General features: G+C 50.7%; 1 protein-coding gene across 1 annotated transcript in view; it reads right to left on the reverse strand.

The window, feature by feature from the left end:
* LOC123992578 (protocadherin Fat 3-like) overlaps positions 1-15,486 on the reverse strand; it is a 350,119-nt gene that overhangs the window by 43,837 nt on the left and 290,796 nt on the right. The gene's annotated exons all lie outside the window — the stretch shown is intronic.

Genomic DNA, 15,486 nt, shown 5'->3' on the forward strand with positions numbered 1-15,486 from the left:
TTATTGAACCTTTATTTCACTAGGCAGTTAAGAACAAATTCTTATTTTCAATGACAGACGGGCAGGCAGAAAGGCAGGCAGGCACTCAGACGGGCAGGCAGAAAGGCAGGCAGGCACTCAGACGGGCAGGGAGAAAGGTAGACAGGAAGGCAGAAGAGGCAGACAGGCAGGCAGACATGCACACAGACAGGCAGACAGAAAGGCAGGCACTCAGACGGGCAGGCAGAAAGGTAGACAGGAAGGCAGAAGAGGCAGACAGGCAGGCAGACATGCACACAGACAGGCAGACAGAAAGGCAGACAGGCAGGCAGGCAGACAGACACACATGTTGAGAGAAAGTAGGACCTGAGAAAAAGGAAGAAACAACATAATGACAAAGAAGATAAGGGCTAGAAGTGCTTTCCAGCAGACTCCATTAACCAGAGTGACATATAATAAGTACATTGAATGAAGAAAGTGTCCACAGAGTGTAGTGTAGGGACCTGATGTCTGAGTCAACCTGACTCACTGACCACTACCCCCTGACAACATACCACAACACAGAGTGTAGTCTAGGGACCTGATGTCTGAGTCAACCTGACTCACTGACCACTACCCCCTGACAACATACCACAACACAGAGTGTAGTCTAGGGACCTGATGTCTGAGTCAACCTGACTCACTGACCACTACCCCTGACAACATACCACAACACAGAGTGTAGTCTAGGGACCTGATGTCTGAGTCAACCTGACTCACTGACCACTACCCCTGACAACATACCACAACACAGAGTGTAGTCTAGGGACCTGATGTCTGAGTCAACCTGACTCACTGACCACTACCCCCTGACAACATACCACAACACAGAGTGTAGTCTAGGGACCTGATGTCTGAGTCAACCTGACTCACTGACCACTACCCCCTGACAACACACCACAACACAGAGTGTAGTCTAGGGACCTGATGTCTGAGTCAACCTGACTCACTGACCACTACTGATGTCCCCTGACAACACACCACAACACAGAGTGTAGTCTAGGGACCTGATGTCTGAGTCAACCTGACTCACTGACCACTACCCCTGACAACACACCACAACACAGAGTGTAGTCTAGGGACCTGATGTCTGAGTCAACCTGACTCACTGACCACTACCCCTGACAACATACCACAACACAGAGTGTAGTCTAGGGACCTGATGTCTGAGTCAACCTGACTCACTGACCACTACCCCCTGACAACATACCACAACACAGAGTGTAGTCTAGGGACCTGATGTCTGAGTCAACCTGACTCACTGACCACTACCCCTGACAACATACCACAACACAGAGTGTAGTCTAGGGACCTGATGTCTGAGTCAACCTGACTCACTGACCACTAGTCAACCTGACTCACTGACCACTACCCTGACAACATACCCCTGACAACATACCACAAGTGTAGTCTAGGGACCTGATGTCTGAGTCAACCTGACTCACTGACCACTACCCCTGACAACATACCACAACACAGAGTGTAGTCTAGGGACCTGATGTCTGAGTCAACCTGACTCACTGACCACTACCCCTGACAACATACCACAACACAGAGTGTAGTCTAGGGACCTGATGTCTGAGTCAACCTGACTCACTGACCACTACCCCTGACAACACACCACAACACAGAGTGTAGTCTAGGGACCTGATGTCTGAGTCAACCTGACTCACTGACCACTACCCCTGACAACATACCACAACACAGAGTGTAGTCTAGGGACCTGATGTCTGAGTCAACCTGACTCACTGACCACTACCCCCTGACAACATACCACAACACAGAGTGTAGTCTAGGGACTGATGTCTGAGTCAACCTGACTCACTGACCACTACCCCTGACAACATACCACAACACAGAGTGTAGTCTAGGGACCTGATGTCTGAGTCAACCTGACTCACTGACCACTACCCCCTGACAACATACCACAACACAGAGTGTAGTCTAGGGACCTGATGTCTGAGTCAACCTGACTCACTGACCACTACCCCCTGACAACATACCACAACACAGAGTGTAGTCTAGGGACCTGATGTCTGAGTCAACCTGACTCACTGACCACTACCCCCTGACAACATACCACAACACAGAGTGTAGTCTAGGGACCTGATGTCTGAGTCAACCTGACTCACTGACCACTACCCCCTGACAACATACCACAACACAGAGTGTAGTCTAGGGACCTGATGTCTGAGTCAACCTGACTCACTGACCACTACCCCTGACAACATACCACAACACAGAGTGTAGTCTAGGGACCTGATGTCTGAGTCAACCTGACTCACTGACCACTACCCCTGACAACATACCACAACACAGAGTGTAGTCTAGGGACCTGATGTCTGAGTCAACCTGACTCACTGACCACTACCCCTGACAACATACCACAACACAGAGTGTAGTCTAGGGACCTGATGTCTGAGTCAACCTGACTCACTGACCACTACCCCCTGACAACATACCACAACACAGAGTGTAGTCTAGGGACCTGATGTCTGAGTCAACCTGACTCACTGACCACTACCCCTGACAACATACCACAACACAGAGTGTAGTCTAGGGACCTGATGTCTGAGTCAACCTGACTCACTGACCACTACCCCCTGACAACATACCACAACACAGAGTGTAGTCTAGGGACCTGATGTCTGAGTCAACCTGACTCACTGACCACTACCCCTGACAACATACCACAACACAGAGTGTAGTCTAGGGACCTGATGTCTGAGTCAACCTGACTCACTGACCACTACCCCTGACAACATACCACAACACAGAGTGTAGTCTAGGGACCTGATGTCTGAGTCAACCTGACTCACTGACCACTACCCCTGACAACATACCACAACACAGAGTGTAGTCTAGGGACCTGATGTCTGAGTCAACCTGACTCACTGACCACTACCCCCTGACAACATACCACAACACAGAGTGTAGTCTAGGGACCTGATGTCTGAGTCAACCTGACTCACTGACCACTACCCCTGACAACATACCACAACACAGAGTGTAGTCTAGGGACCTGATGTCTGAGTCAACCTGACTCACTGACCACTACCCCCTGACAACATACCACAACACAGAGTGTAGTCTAGGGACCTGATGTCTGAGTCAACCTGACTCACTGACCACTACCCCTGACAACATACCACAACACAGAGTGTAGTCTAGGGACCTGATGTCTGAGTCAACCTGACTCACTGACCACTACCCCCTGACAACATACCACAACACAGAGTGTAGTCTAGGGACCTGATGTCTGATGTCTGAGTCAACCTGACTCACTGACCACTACCCCTGACAACATACCACAACACAGAGTGTAGTCTAGGGACCTGATGTCTGAGTCAACCTGACTCACTGACCACTACCCCCTGACAACATACCACAACACAGAGTGTAGTCTAGGGACCTGATGTCTGAGTCAACCTGACTCATGACTCACTGACCACTACCCCTGACAACATACCACAACACAGAGTGTAGTCTAGGGACCTGATGTCTGAGTCAACCTGACTCACTGACCACTACCCCTGACAACATACCACAACACAGAGTGTAGTCTAGGGACCTGATGTCTGAGTCAACCTGACTCACTGACCACTACCCCCTGACAACATACCACAACACAGAGTGTAGTCTAGGGACCTGATGTCTGAGTCAACCTGTCTTGTCTCACTGACTCACTACCCCCTGACAACATACCACAACACAGAGTGTAGTCTAGGGACCTGATGTCTGAGTCAACCTGACTCACTGACCACTACCCCCTGACAACATACCACAACACAGAGTGTAGTCTAGGGACCTGATGTCTGAGTCAACCTGACTCACTGACCACTACCCCTGACAACATACCACAACACAGAGTGTAGTCTAGGGACCTGATGTCTGAGTCAACCTGACTCACTGACCACTACCCCCTGACAACATACCACACTCACAGACACAGAGTGTAGTCTAGGGACCTGATGTCTGAGTCAACCTGACTCACTGACCACTACCCCTGACAACATACCACAACACAGAGTGTAGTCTAGGGACCTGATGTCTGAGTCAACCTGACTCACTGACCACTACCCCTGACAACATACCACAACACAGAGTGTAGTCTAGGGACCTGATGTCTGACCTGACTCACTGACCAACCCCCTGACAACATACCACAACACTGACCTGATGTCTGAGTCAACCTGACTCACTGACCACTACTGAACATACCACAACACAGAGTGTAGTCTAGGGACCTGATGTCTGACAAGTCAACCTGACTCACTGACCACTACCCCCCTGACAACATACCACAACACAGAGTGTAGTCTAGGGACCTGATGTCTGAGTCAACCTGACTCACTGACCACTACCCCCTGACAACATACCACAACACAGAGTGTAGTCTAGGGACCTGATGTCTGAGTCAACCTGACTCACTGACCACTACCCCTGACAACATACCACAACACAGAGTGTAGTCTAGGGACCTGATGTCTGAGTCAACCTGACTCACTGACCACTACCCCCTGACAACATACCACAACACAGAGTGTAGTCTAGGGACCTGATGTCTGAGTCAACCTGACTCACTGACCACTACCCCCTGACAACATACCACAACACAGAGTGTAGTCTAGGGACCTGATGTCTGAGTCAACCTGACTCACTGACCACTACCCCCAGAGTGTGACAACATACCTGACAACACAGAGTGTAGTCTAGGGACCTGATGTCTGAGTCAACCTGACTCACTGACCACTACCCCCTGACAACATACCACAACACAGAGTGTAGTCTAGGGACCTGATGTCTGAGTCAACCTGACTCACTGACCACTACCCCTGACAACATACCACAACACAGAGTGTAGTCTAGGGACCTGATGTCTGAGTCAACCTGACTCACTGACCACTACCCCCTGACAACATACCACAACACAGAGTGTAGTCTAGGGACCTGATGTCTGAGTCAACCTGACTCACTGACCACTACCCCCTGACAACATACCACAACACAGAGTGTAGTCTAGGGACCTGATGTCTGAGTCAACCTGACTCACTGACCACTACCCCCTGACAACATACCACAACACAGAGTGTAGTCTAGGGACCTGATGTCTGAGTCAACCTGACTCACTGACCACTACCCCCTGACAACATACCACAACACAGAGTGTAGTCTAGGGACCTGATGTCTGAGTCAACCTGACTCACTGACCACTACCCCTGACAACATACCACAACACAGAGTGTAGTCTAGGGACCTGATGTCTGAGTCAACCTGACTCACTGACCACTACCCCCTGACAACATACCACAACACAGAGTGTAGTCTAGGGACCTGATGTCTGAGTCAACCTGACTCACTGACCACTACCCCCTGACAACATACCACAACACAGAGTGTAGTCTAGGGACCTGATGTCTGAGTCAACCTGACTCACTGACCACTACCCCTGACAACATACCACAACACAGAGTGTAGTCTAGGGACCTGATGTCTGAGTCAACCTGACTCACTGACCACTACCCCCTGACAACATACCACAACACAGAGTGTAGTCTAGGGACCTGATGTCTGAGTCAACCTGACTCACTGACCACTACCCCCTGACAACATACCACAACACAGAGTGTAGTCTAGGGACCTGATGTCTGAGTCAACCTGACTCACTGACCACTACCCCCTGACAACATACCACAACACAGAGTGTAGTCTAGGGACCTGATGTCTGAGTCAACCTGACTCACTGACCACTACCCCTGACAACATACCACAACACAGAGTGTAGTCTAGGGACCTGATGTCTGAGTCAACTCTGACTCACCCCTGACCACTGATGTCCCCCTGACTCACTGACATACCACAACACAGAGTGTAGTCTAGGGACCTGATGTCTGAGTCAACCTGACTCACTGACCACTACCCCTGACAACATACCACAACACAGAGTGTAGTCTAGGGACCTGATGTCTGAGTCAACCTGACTCACTGACCACTACCCCCTGACAACATACCACAACACAGAGTGTAGTCTAGGGACCTGATGTCTGAGTCAACCTGACTCACTGACCTACTACAGAGTGTAGTCCCCTGACAACATACCACAACACAGAGTGTAGTCTAGGGACCTGATGTCTGAGTCAACCTGACTCACTGACCACTACCCCCTGACAACATACCACAACACAGAGTGTAGTCTAGGGACCTGATGTCTGAGTCAACCTGACTCACTGACCACTACCCCCTGACAACATACCACAACACAGAGTGTAGTCTAGGGACCTGATGTCTGAGTCAACCTGACTCACTGACCACTACCCCCTGACAACATACCACAACACAGAGTGTAGTCTAGGGACCTGATGTCTGAGTCAACCTGACTCACTGACCACTACCCCCTGACAACATACCACAACACAGCCCGGGGACCACCCATACGTAGAATGTATGCACACATGACTGTAAGTCGCTTTGGATAAAAGCGTCTGCTAAATGGCATATATTATTATTATTATTATTATTAGTCTAGGGACCTGATGTCTGAGTCAACCTGACTCACTGACCACTACCCCCTGACAACATACCACAACACAGAGTGTAGTCTAGGGACCTGATGTCTGAGTCAACCTGACTCACTGACCACTACCCCCTGACAACATACCACAACACAGAGTGTAGTCTAGGGACCTGATGTCTGAGTCAACCTGACTCACTGACCACTACCCCCTGACAACATACCACAACACAGAGTGTAGTCTAGGGACCTGATGTCTGAGTCAACCTGACTCACTGACCACTACCCCTGACAACATACCACAACACAGAGTGTAGTCTAGGGACCTGATGTCTGAGTCAACCTGACTCACTGACCACTACCCCTGACAACATACCACAACACAGAGTGTAGTCTAGGGACCTGATGTCTGAGTCAACCTGACTCACTGACCACTACCCCTGACAACATACCACAACACAGAGTGTAGTCTAGGGACCTGATGTCTGAGTCAACCTGACTCACTGACCACTACCCCTGACAACATACCACAACACAGAGTGTAGTCTAGGGACCTGATGTCTGAGTCAACCTGACTCACTGACCACTACCCCCTGACAACATACCACAACACAGTGTAGTCTAGGGACCTGATGTCTGAGTCAACCTGACTCACTGACCACTACCCCCTGACAACATACCACAACACAGAGACAGACTGTCATGTTTTGTCTTATATTGTCTTGTCATTTTGCTTTTCCTTCTGTTCGTTTTCCCCCTGCTGGTCTTTTTAGGTTCGTTCCCCTTTTTCTCTCTCCCTCCCTCTCTCTCTTCTCTCTATCGTTCCGTTCCTGCTCCCAGCTGTTCCTATTCCCCTAATCAATCATTTAGTCTTCCCACACCTGTTCCCTATCTTTTCCCCTGATTAGAGTCCCTATTTCTCCCCTTGTTTTCCGTTCCTGTCCTGTCGGATCCTTGTCTATTGTTCATCGTGCTGTGTCTTTGTATCGCCCTGTCGTGTCGTGTTTCCCTCAGATGCTGCGTGGTGAGCAGGTGTCTGAGTCTGCTACGGTCAAGTGCCTTCCCGAGGCAACCTGCAGTTTATTATCGAGTCTCCAGTCAGTTCTCGTGATTACGAGTGAAATTGTTTTTATGCTTTATTTACCGCTCCGATTTGTCTAGGAGTATTGCTATTTCCTTAAACTGGATTAAAGACTCTGTTTTCGCCAAGTCGCTTTTGGGTCCTCATTCACCTGCATAACACAGACATTCTCTCTGTCTGAAACATAAAACAAATGGAACAGCAGGACAAACATCCTAATTGGTTTTTCCTCTCCCCTCCCCTCCTATTATAACAACATCCTAATTGGTTTTTCCTCTCCTCTCCTCTCCTATTATAACAACATCCTAATTGGTTTTTCCTCTCCTCTCCTATTATAACATTTACATTTACATTTAAGTCATTTAGCAGACGCTCTTATCCAGAGCGACTTACAAATTGGTGCATTCACCTTATGACATCCAGTGGGACAGTCACTTAACAATAGTGCATCTAAAACTTAGGGGGGGTGGGGTGAGAGGGATTACTTATCCTATCCTAGGTATTCCTTAAAGAGGTGGGGTTTCAGGTGTCTCCGGAAGGTGGTGATTGACTCCGCTGTCCTGGCGTCGTGAGGGAGTTTGTTCCACCATTGGGGGGCCAGGGCAGCGAACAGTTTTGACTGGGCTGAGCGGGAGCTGTACTTCCTCAGTGGTAGGGAGGCGAGCAGGCCAGAGGTGGATGAACGCAGTGCCCTTGTTTGGGTGTAGGGCCTGATCAGAGCCTGGAGGTACTGAGGTGCCGTTCCCCTCACAGCTCCGTAGGCAAGCACCATGGTCTTGTAGCGGATGCGAGCTTCAACTGGAAGCCAGTGGAGAGAACGGAGGAGCGGGGTGACGTGAGAGAACTTGGGAAGGTTGAACACCAGACGGGCTGCGGCGTTCTGGATGAGTTGAAGGGGTTTAATGGCACAGGCAGGGAGCCCAGCCAACAGCGAGTTGCAGTAATCCAGACGGGAGATGACAAGTGCCTGGATTAGGACCTGCGCCGCTTCCTGTGTGAGGCAGGGTCGTACTCTGCGGATGTTGTAGAGCATGAACCTACAGGAACGGGCCACCGCCTTGATGTTGGTTGAGAACGACAGGGTGTTGTCCAGGATCACGCCAAGGTTCTTGGCGCTCTGGGAGGAGGACACAATGGAGTTGTCAACCGTGATGGCGAGATCATGGAACGGGCAGTCCTTCCCCGGGAGGAAGAGCAGCTCCGTCTTGCCGAGGTTCAGCTTGAGGTGGTGATCCGTCATCCACACTGATATGTCTGCCAGACATGCAGAGATGCGATTCGCCACCTGGTCATCAGAAGGGGAAAGGAGAAGATTAATTGTGTGTCGTCTGCATAGCAATGATAAGAGAGACCATGTGAGGTTATGACAGAGCCAAGTGACTTGGTGTATAGCGAGAATAGGAGAGGGCCAAGAACAGAGCCCTGGGGGACACCAGTGGTGAGAGCGCGTGGTGAGGAGACAGATTCTCGCCACGCCACCTGGTAGGAGCGACCTGTCAGGTAGGACGCAATCCAAGCGTGGGCCGCGCCGGAGATGCCCAACTCGGAGAGGGTGGAGAGGAGGATCTGATGGTTCACAGTATCGAAGGTAGCCGATAGATCTAGAAGGATGAGAGCAGAGGAGAGAGAGTTAGCTTTAGCAGTGCGGAGCGCCTCCGTGATACAGAGGAGAGCAGTCTCAGTTGAATGACTAGTCTTGAAACCTGACTGATTTGGATCAAGAAGGTCATTCAGAGAGAGATAGCGGGAGAGCTGGCCAAGGACGGCACGTTCAAGAGTTTTGGAGAGAAAAGAAAGAAGGGATACTGGTCTGTAATTGTTGACATCGGAGGGATCGAGTGTAGGTTTTTTCAGAAGGGGTGCAACTCTCGCTCTCTTGAAGACGGAAGGGACGTAGCCAGCGGTCAGGGATGAGTTGATGAGCGAGGTGAGGTAAGGGAGAAGGTCTCCGGAAATGGTCTGGAGAAGAGAGGAGGGGATAGGGTCAAGCGGGCAGGTTGTTGGGCGGCCGGCCGTCACAAGACGCGAGATTTCATCTGGAGAGAGAGGGGAGAAAGAGGTCAGAGCACAGGGTAGGGCAGTGTGAGCAGAACCAGCGGTGTCGTTTGACTTAGCAAACGAGGATCGGATGTCGTCGACCTTCTTTTCAAAATGGTTGACGAAGTCATCTGCAGAGAGGGAGGAGGGGGAGGGGGCGGAGGATTCAGGAGGGAGGAGAAGGTGGCAAAGAGCTTCCTAGGGTTAGAGGCAGATGCTTGGAATTTAGCGTGGTAGAAAGTGGCTTTAGCAGCAGAGACAGAGGAGGAAAATGTAGAGAGGAGGGAGTGAAAGGATGCCAGGTCCGCAGGGAGGCGAAGTTTTCCTCCATTTCCGCTCGGCTGCCCGGAGCCCTGTTCTGTGAGCTCGCAATGAGTCATCGAGCCACGGAGCGGGAGGGGAGGACCGAGCCGGCCTGGAGGATAGGGGACATAGAGAGTCAAGGGATGCAGAGAGGGAGGAGAGGAGGGTTGAGGAGGCAGAATCAGGAGATAGGTGGGAGAAGGTTTGAGCGGAGGGAAGAGATGATAGGATGGAAGAGGAGAGAGTAGCGGGGGAGAGAGAGCGAAGGTTGGGACGGCGCGATACCATCCGAGTAGGGGCAGTGTAGGAGGTGTTGGATGAGAGCGAGAGGGAAAAGGATACAAGGCAGTGGTCGGAGACTTGGAGGGGAGTTGCAATGAGGTTAGTGGAAGAACAGCATCTAGTAAAGATGAGGTCGAGCGTATTGCCTGCCTTGTGAGTAGGGGGAAGGTGAGAGGGTGAGGTCAAAAGAGGAGAGGAGTGGAAAGAAGGAGGCAGAGAGGAAAGAGTCAAAGGTAGACGTGGGGAGGTTAAAGTCGCCCAGAACTGTGAGAGGTGAGCCGTCCTCAGGAAAGGAGCTTATCAAGGCATCAAGCTCATTGATGAACTCTCCGAGGAACCTGGAGGGCGATAAATGATAAGGATGTTAAGCTTGAAAGGGCTAGTAACTGTGACAGCATGGAATTCAAAGGAGGCGATAGACAGATGGGTAAGGGGAGAAAGAGAGAATGACCACTTGGGAGAGATGAGGATCCCGGTGCCACCACCCCGCTGACCAGACGCTCTCGGGGTGTGCGAGAACACGTGGGCGGACGAAGAGAGAGCAGTAGGAGTAGCAGTGTTGTCTGTGGTGATCCATGTTTCCGTCAGTGCCAAGAAGTCGAGGGACTGGAGGGAGGCATAGGCTGAGATGAACTCTGCCTTGTTGACCGCAGATTGGCAGTTCCAGAGGCTACCGGAGACCTGGAACTCCACGTGGGTCGTGCGCGCTGGGACCACCAGAGTAGGGTGGCCGCGGCCACGCGGTGAGGAGCGTTTGTATGGTCTGTGCAGAGAGGAGAGAACAGGGATAAACAGACACATAGTTGACAGGCTACAGAAGAGGCTACGCTAATGCAAAGGAGATTGGAATGACAAGTGGACTACACGTCTCGAATGTTCAGAAAGTTAAGCTACGTAGCAAGAATCATATTGACTAAAATGATTAAAATGATACAGTACTGCTGAAGTAGGCCAGCTGGCAGTGGGTGCGTTGTTGACACTACACTAATCAAGTCGTTCCGTTGAGTGTAATAGTTTCTGCAGTGTTGCTATTCGGGGGCTAGCAGGCTAGCTAGCAGTGTTGTTTACGTTACGTTGCGTTAAAAGAACGACAATAGATGGCTAGCGAACCTAGAAAATCGCTCTAGACTACACAATTATCTTTGATACAAAGACGGCTATGTAGCTAGCTAAGTAGCTAGCTACGATCAAACAAATCAAACCGTTGTACTGTAATGAAATGAAGTGAAAATGTGATACTACCTGTGAATGCGACCGGGTTGTTGAGTTCTTATCTACTTCACTTGCTTTGGCAATGTTAACATATGTTTCCCATGTCAATAAATCCCTTAAATGTAATTGAAATTTAATTGTTAAACAGCTGATCACCTAGCCACAGAGTTTCTAAACCCAGAGGAGCGACATCGAAAACCATAACAACATCCTAATAGGTTTTTCCTCTCCCCTCCTATTATAACAACATCCTAATTGGTTTTTCCTCTCCTCTCCTATTATAACATCCTAATTGGTTTTTCCCCTCCCCTCCTATTATTACATTTACATTTACATTTAAGTCATTTAGCAGACGCTCTTATCCAGAGCGACTTACAAATTGGTGCATTCACCTTATGACATCCAGTGGAACAACCACTTTACAATAGTGCATCTAAATATTTGAAGGGGGGGTGAGAAGGATTACTTTATCCTATCCTAGGTATTCCTTAAAGAGGTGGGGTTTCAGGTGTCTCCGGAAGGTGGTGATTGACTCCGCTGTCCTGGCGTCGTGAGGGAGTTTGTTCCACCATTGGGGAGCCAGAGCAGCGAACAGTTTTGACTGAGCTGAGCGGGAACTGTACTTCCTCAGTGGTAGGGAGGCGAGCAGGCCAGAGGTGGATGAACGCAGTGCCCTTATTTGGGTGTAGGGCCTGATCAGAGCCTGGAGGTACTGAGGTGCCGTTCCCCTCACAGCTCCGTAGGCAAGCACCATGGTCACCATGGTATTATAACAACATCCTAATTGTTTTTTCCTCTCCTCTCCTATTATAACAACATCCTAATTGTTTTTACCCTCCCCTCCTATTATAACAACATCCTAATTGTTTTTTCCTCTCCCCTCCCTTCCTATTATAACAACATCCTAATTGGTTTTTCCTCTCCTCTCCCCTCCTATTATGACAACATCCTAATTGGTTTTTCCTCTCCCCTCCTATTATAACAACATCCTAATTGTTTTTTCCTCTCCTCTACTATTATAACAACATCCTAATTGGTTTTTCCTCTCCTCTCCCCTCCTATTATAACAACATCCTAATTGGTTTTTCCTCTCCCCTCCTATTATAACAACATCCTAATTGTTTTTTCCTCTCCTCTACTATTATAACAACATCCTAATTGGTTTTTCCTCTCCTCTCCCCTCCTATTATAACAACATCCTAATTGGTTTTTCCTCTCCCCTCCTATTATAACAACATCCTAATTGGTTTTTCCTCTCCCCTCCTATTATAACAACATCCTAATTGTTTTTTTTGTCACGCCTTGGTCATTGTATCTTGTGTTTTTGTTATATGTTTGGGTAGGCCAGGGTGTGACATGGGTTTATATGTTGTATTTCGTATTGGGGTTTGTATTAATTGGGAGTGTGTATTATTAGGGGTGTGTCTAGTTAGGCTTGGCTGCCTGAGGCGATTCCTAATTGGAGTCAGCTGATTCTAGTTGTCTCGGATTGGGAACCGTATTTAGGTAGCTTTAGTGCGCGTTGTATTTCGTGGGTGATTGTACCTGTCTTAGTGTTAGTCACCAGATAGGCTGTATTAGTTTCATTCGTTTGTTGTGACCCGTATTTAGCTTCATTAAAAATCATGAGTAACCTACACGCTGCATTTCGGTCTGACTTTCTACAAACAACAGACGAAGTTCATTACAGAATCACCCACCATGATTCACAGACCGAGCAGCGTGTGAACTGGCAGGAGCTAAAGGAGGACGCTATGGACGGCAGAAGCAGGGATTATACGACGTGGGAAGAAATCGACAGGTGGGCGGCCGACCCAGGGCGTGTGCAGGAGCCCGCCTGGGATTCCCTACAGCAATGCAAAGAGGGCTATACACGTATGGAATCGAGAAGGAAAGCATTGCTATACAGAGGGAAAACTGAAGGTAACAGGGGAAAGCGCAGAGAGAGAGTGGCTGAGTCAGGAAACAGACCTGAGCCTACTCTCCCTGTTAATCGTGAAGAGCAGTTGCAATGGGAGAGAATGCATCATTTGGAGATTTGGACATGGGAGGAGGAATTAGACGGTCAAGGACCCTGGGAGCAGCCGGGAGAATATCGCCGTCCCAAGGAGGAAATAGAGGCAGCTAAAGCGGAGAGGCGTATGTATGAGGAGGCAGCACGGCGACGCGGTTGGAAACCGGAAAAACAGCCCAAAAAAAGTATTGGGGGGGAGCTAGAAGGGAGAATAGTTATGCCAGGTAGGAAACCTGCGCATACTCCCTGTGCTCACCGTTGGGCTAGAAAGACCGGGCAGGCACCGTGTTATGCTATGGAGCGCACGGTGTTTCCAGTGCGGGTGCAGAGCCAGCTGCGACTCATACCAGCCCTTCCTATTGGCCGGGCTAGAGTGGGCATCAGGCCAGGTAAGCTTGGGCAGGCTCGGAGCTCAAGAGCTCCAGTGCGCCTGCACGGTCCGGTCTATCCAGAGCCACCTCTACACACCAGTCCTCTGGTAGCAGCTCCCCGAACCAGGCTTCCTGTGCGTGTCCTCACGCCAGTACCACCAGTTCCAGCACCACGCACCAGGCCTCCAGTGCGCCTCGCCTGTTCAGCACAGCCAGAGCTGTTCTCTTCTCCTGCGCTATCGGAGTCTCCCGCTTGTTTAGCGCAACCAGAGCTGTTCTCCTCTCCTGCGCTGCCGGAGTCTCCTGTCTGTCCAGCGCCACCAGTGCTCCCAGTCGGCCCAGCGCGTCCAGTGCGCCTCGCCTGTTCAGCACAGCCAGAGCCTTTCTCCTCTCCTGCGCTGCCGGAGTCTCCTGTCTGCCCAGCGCCGCCAGTCGGCCCAGCGTCACCAGTCTGCCAGGATCCGCCAGAAGTGCCAGTCTGCCAGGATCCGCCAGAAGTGCCAGTCTACCAAGATCTTCTAGATCGGCCAGACAACCTTAATCATCCAGGTCCACCAGCCAGCCAGGATTTACCGGAGCCTACTACATGCCTGAGCTTCCTCTCAGTACTGAGCTTCCTCTCAGTACTAGGCTCCCTCTCAGTACTAGGCTCCCTCTCTGTACTGGGCTCCCTCTCTGTACTGGGCTCCCTTTCAGTACCGAGCTTCCTCTCAGTACCGAGCTTCCTCTCAGTACCGGGCTTCCCCTCAGTACCGGGCTTCCCCTCAGTACCGGGCTTCCCCTCAGTACCGGGCTTCCCCTCAGTACCGGGCTTCCCCTCATTACCGGGCTGCTTCGGTCCCGGGCTGCCCCTCTGTCTCGGGCTGCCCCTCTGTCCCGGGCTGCCCCTCTGTCCCGGGCTGCCCCTCTGTCCCGGGCTGCCCCTCTATCCCGAGTTGCCCCTCTATCCTGAGTTGTCCCTCTGTCCTGAGTTGCCCCTCTGTCCTGAGTTGCCCCTCTGTCCTGAGTTGCCCCTCTGTCCCGAGCTGCCCCTCTGTCCCGAGCTGCCCCTCTGTCCCGAGCTGTCCCTCTGTCCCGAGCTGCCCCTCTGTCCCGAGCTGCCCCTCGGTCCCGAGCTGCCCCTCAGTTATGTGGGGATCAGGGTGAGGACTATTAGGCCATGGTCGGCGGAGAAGGTGGATTATCCTAGGACGCGAAGGGGAGGAACTAGGACATTAATGGAGTGGGGTCCACGTCCCGAGCCAGAACCGCCACCATGGACAGACGCCCACCCGGACCCTCCCTATGCTCTTGAGGTGCGTCCCGGAGTCCGCACCTTAGGGGGGGGGTTCTGTCACGCCTTGGTCATTGTATCTTGTGTTTTTGTTATATGTTTGGGTAGCCCAGGGTGTGACATGGGTTTATATGTTGTATTTCGTATTGGGGTTTGTATTAATTGGGAGTGTGTATTATTAGGGGTGTGTCTAGTTAGGCTTGGCTGCCTGAGGCGATTCCTAATTGGAGTCAGCTGATTCTAGTTGTCTCGGATTGGGAACCGTATTTAGGTAGCTTTAGTGCGCGTTGTATTTCGTGGGTGATTGTACCTGTCTTAGTGTTAGTCACCAGATAGGCTGTATTAGTTTCATTCGTTTGTTGTTTTCTTCTTCCGTTATTTCAT

This window comes from Oncorhynchus gorbuscha, linkage group LG13, assembly GCF_021184085.1.
Source record: "Oncorhynchus gorbuscha isolate QuinsamMale2020 ecotype Even-year linkage group LG13, OgorEven_v1.0, whole genome shotgun sequence".
Classification (NCBI taxonomy): domain Eukaryota; kingdom Metazoa; phylum Chordata; class Actinopteri; order Salmoniformes; family Salmonidae; genus Oncorhynchus; species Oncorhynchus gorbuscha.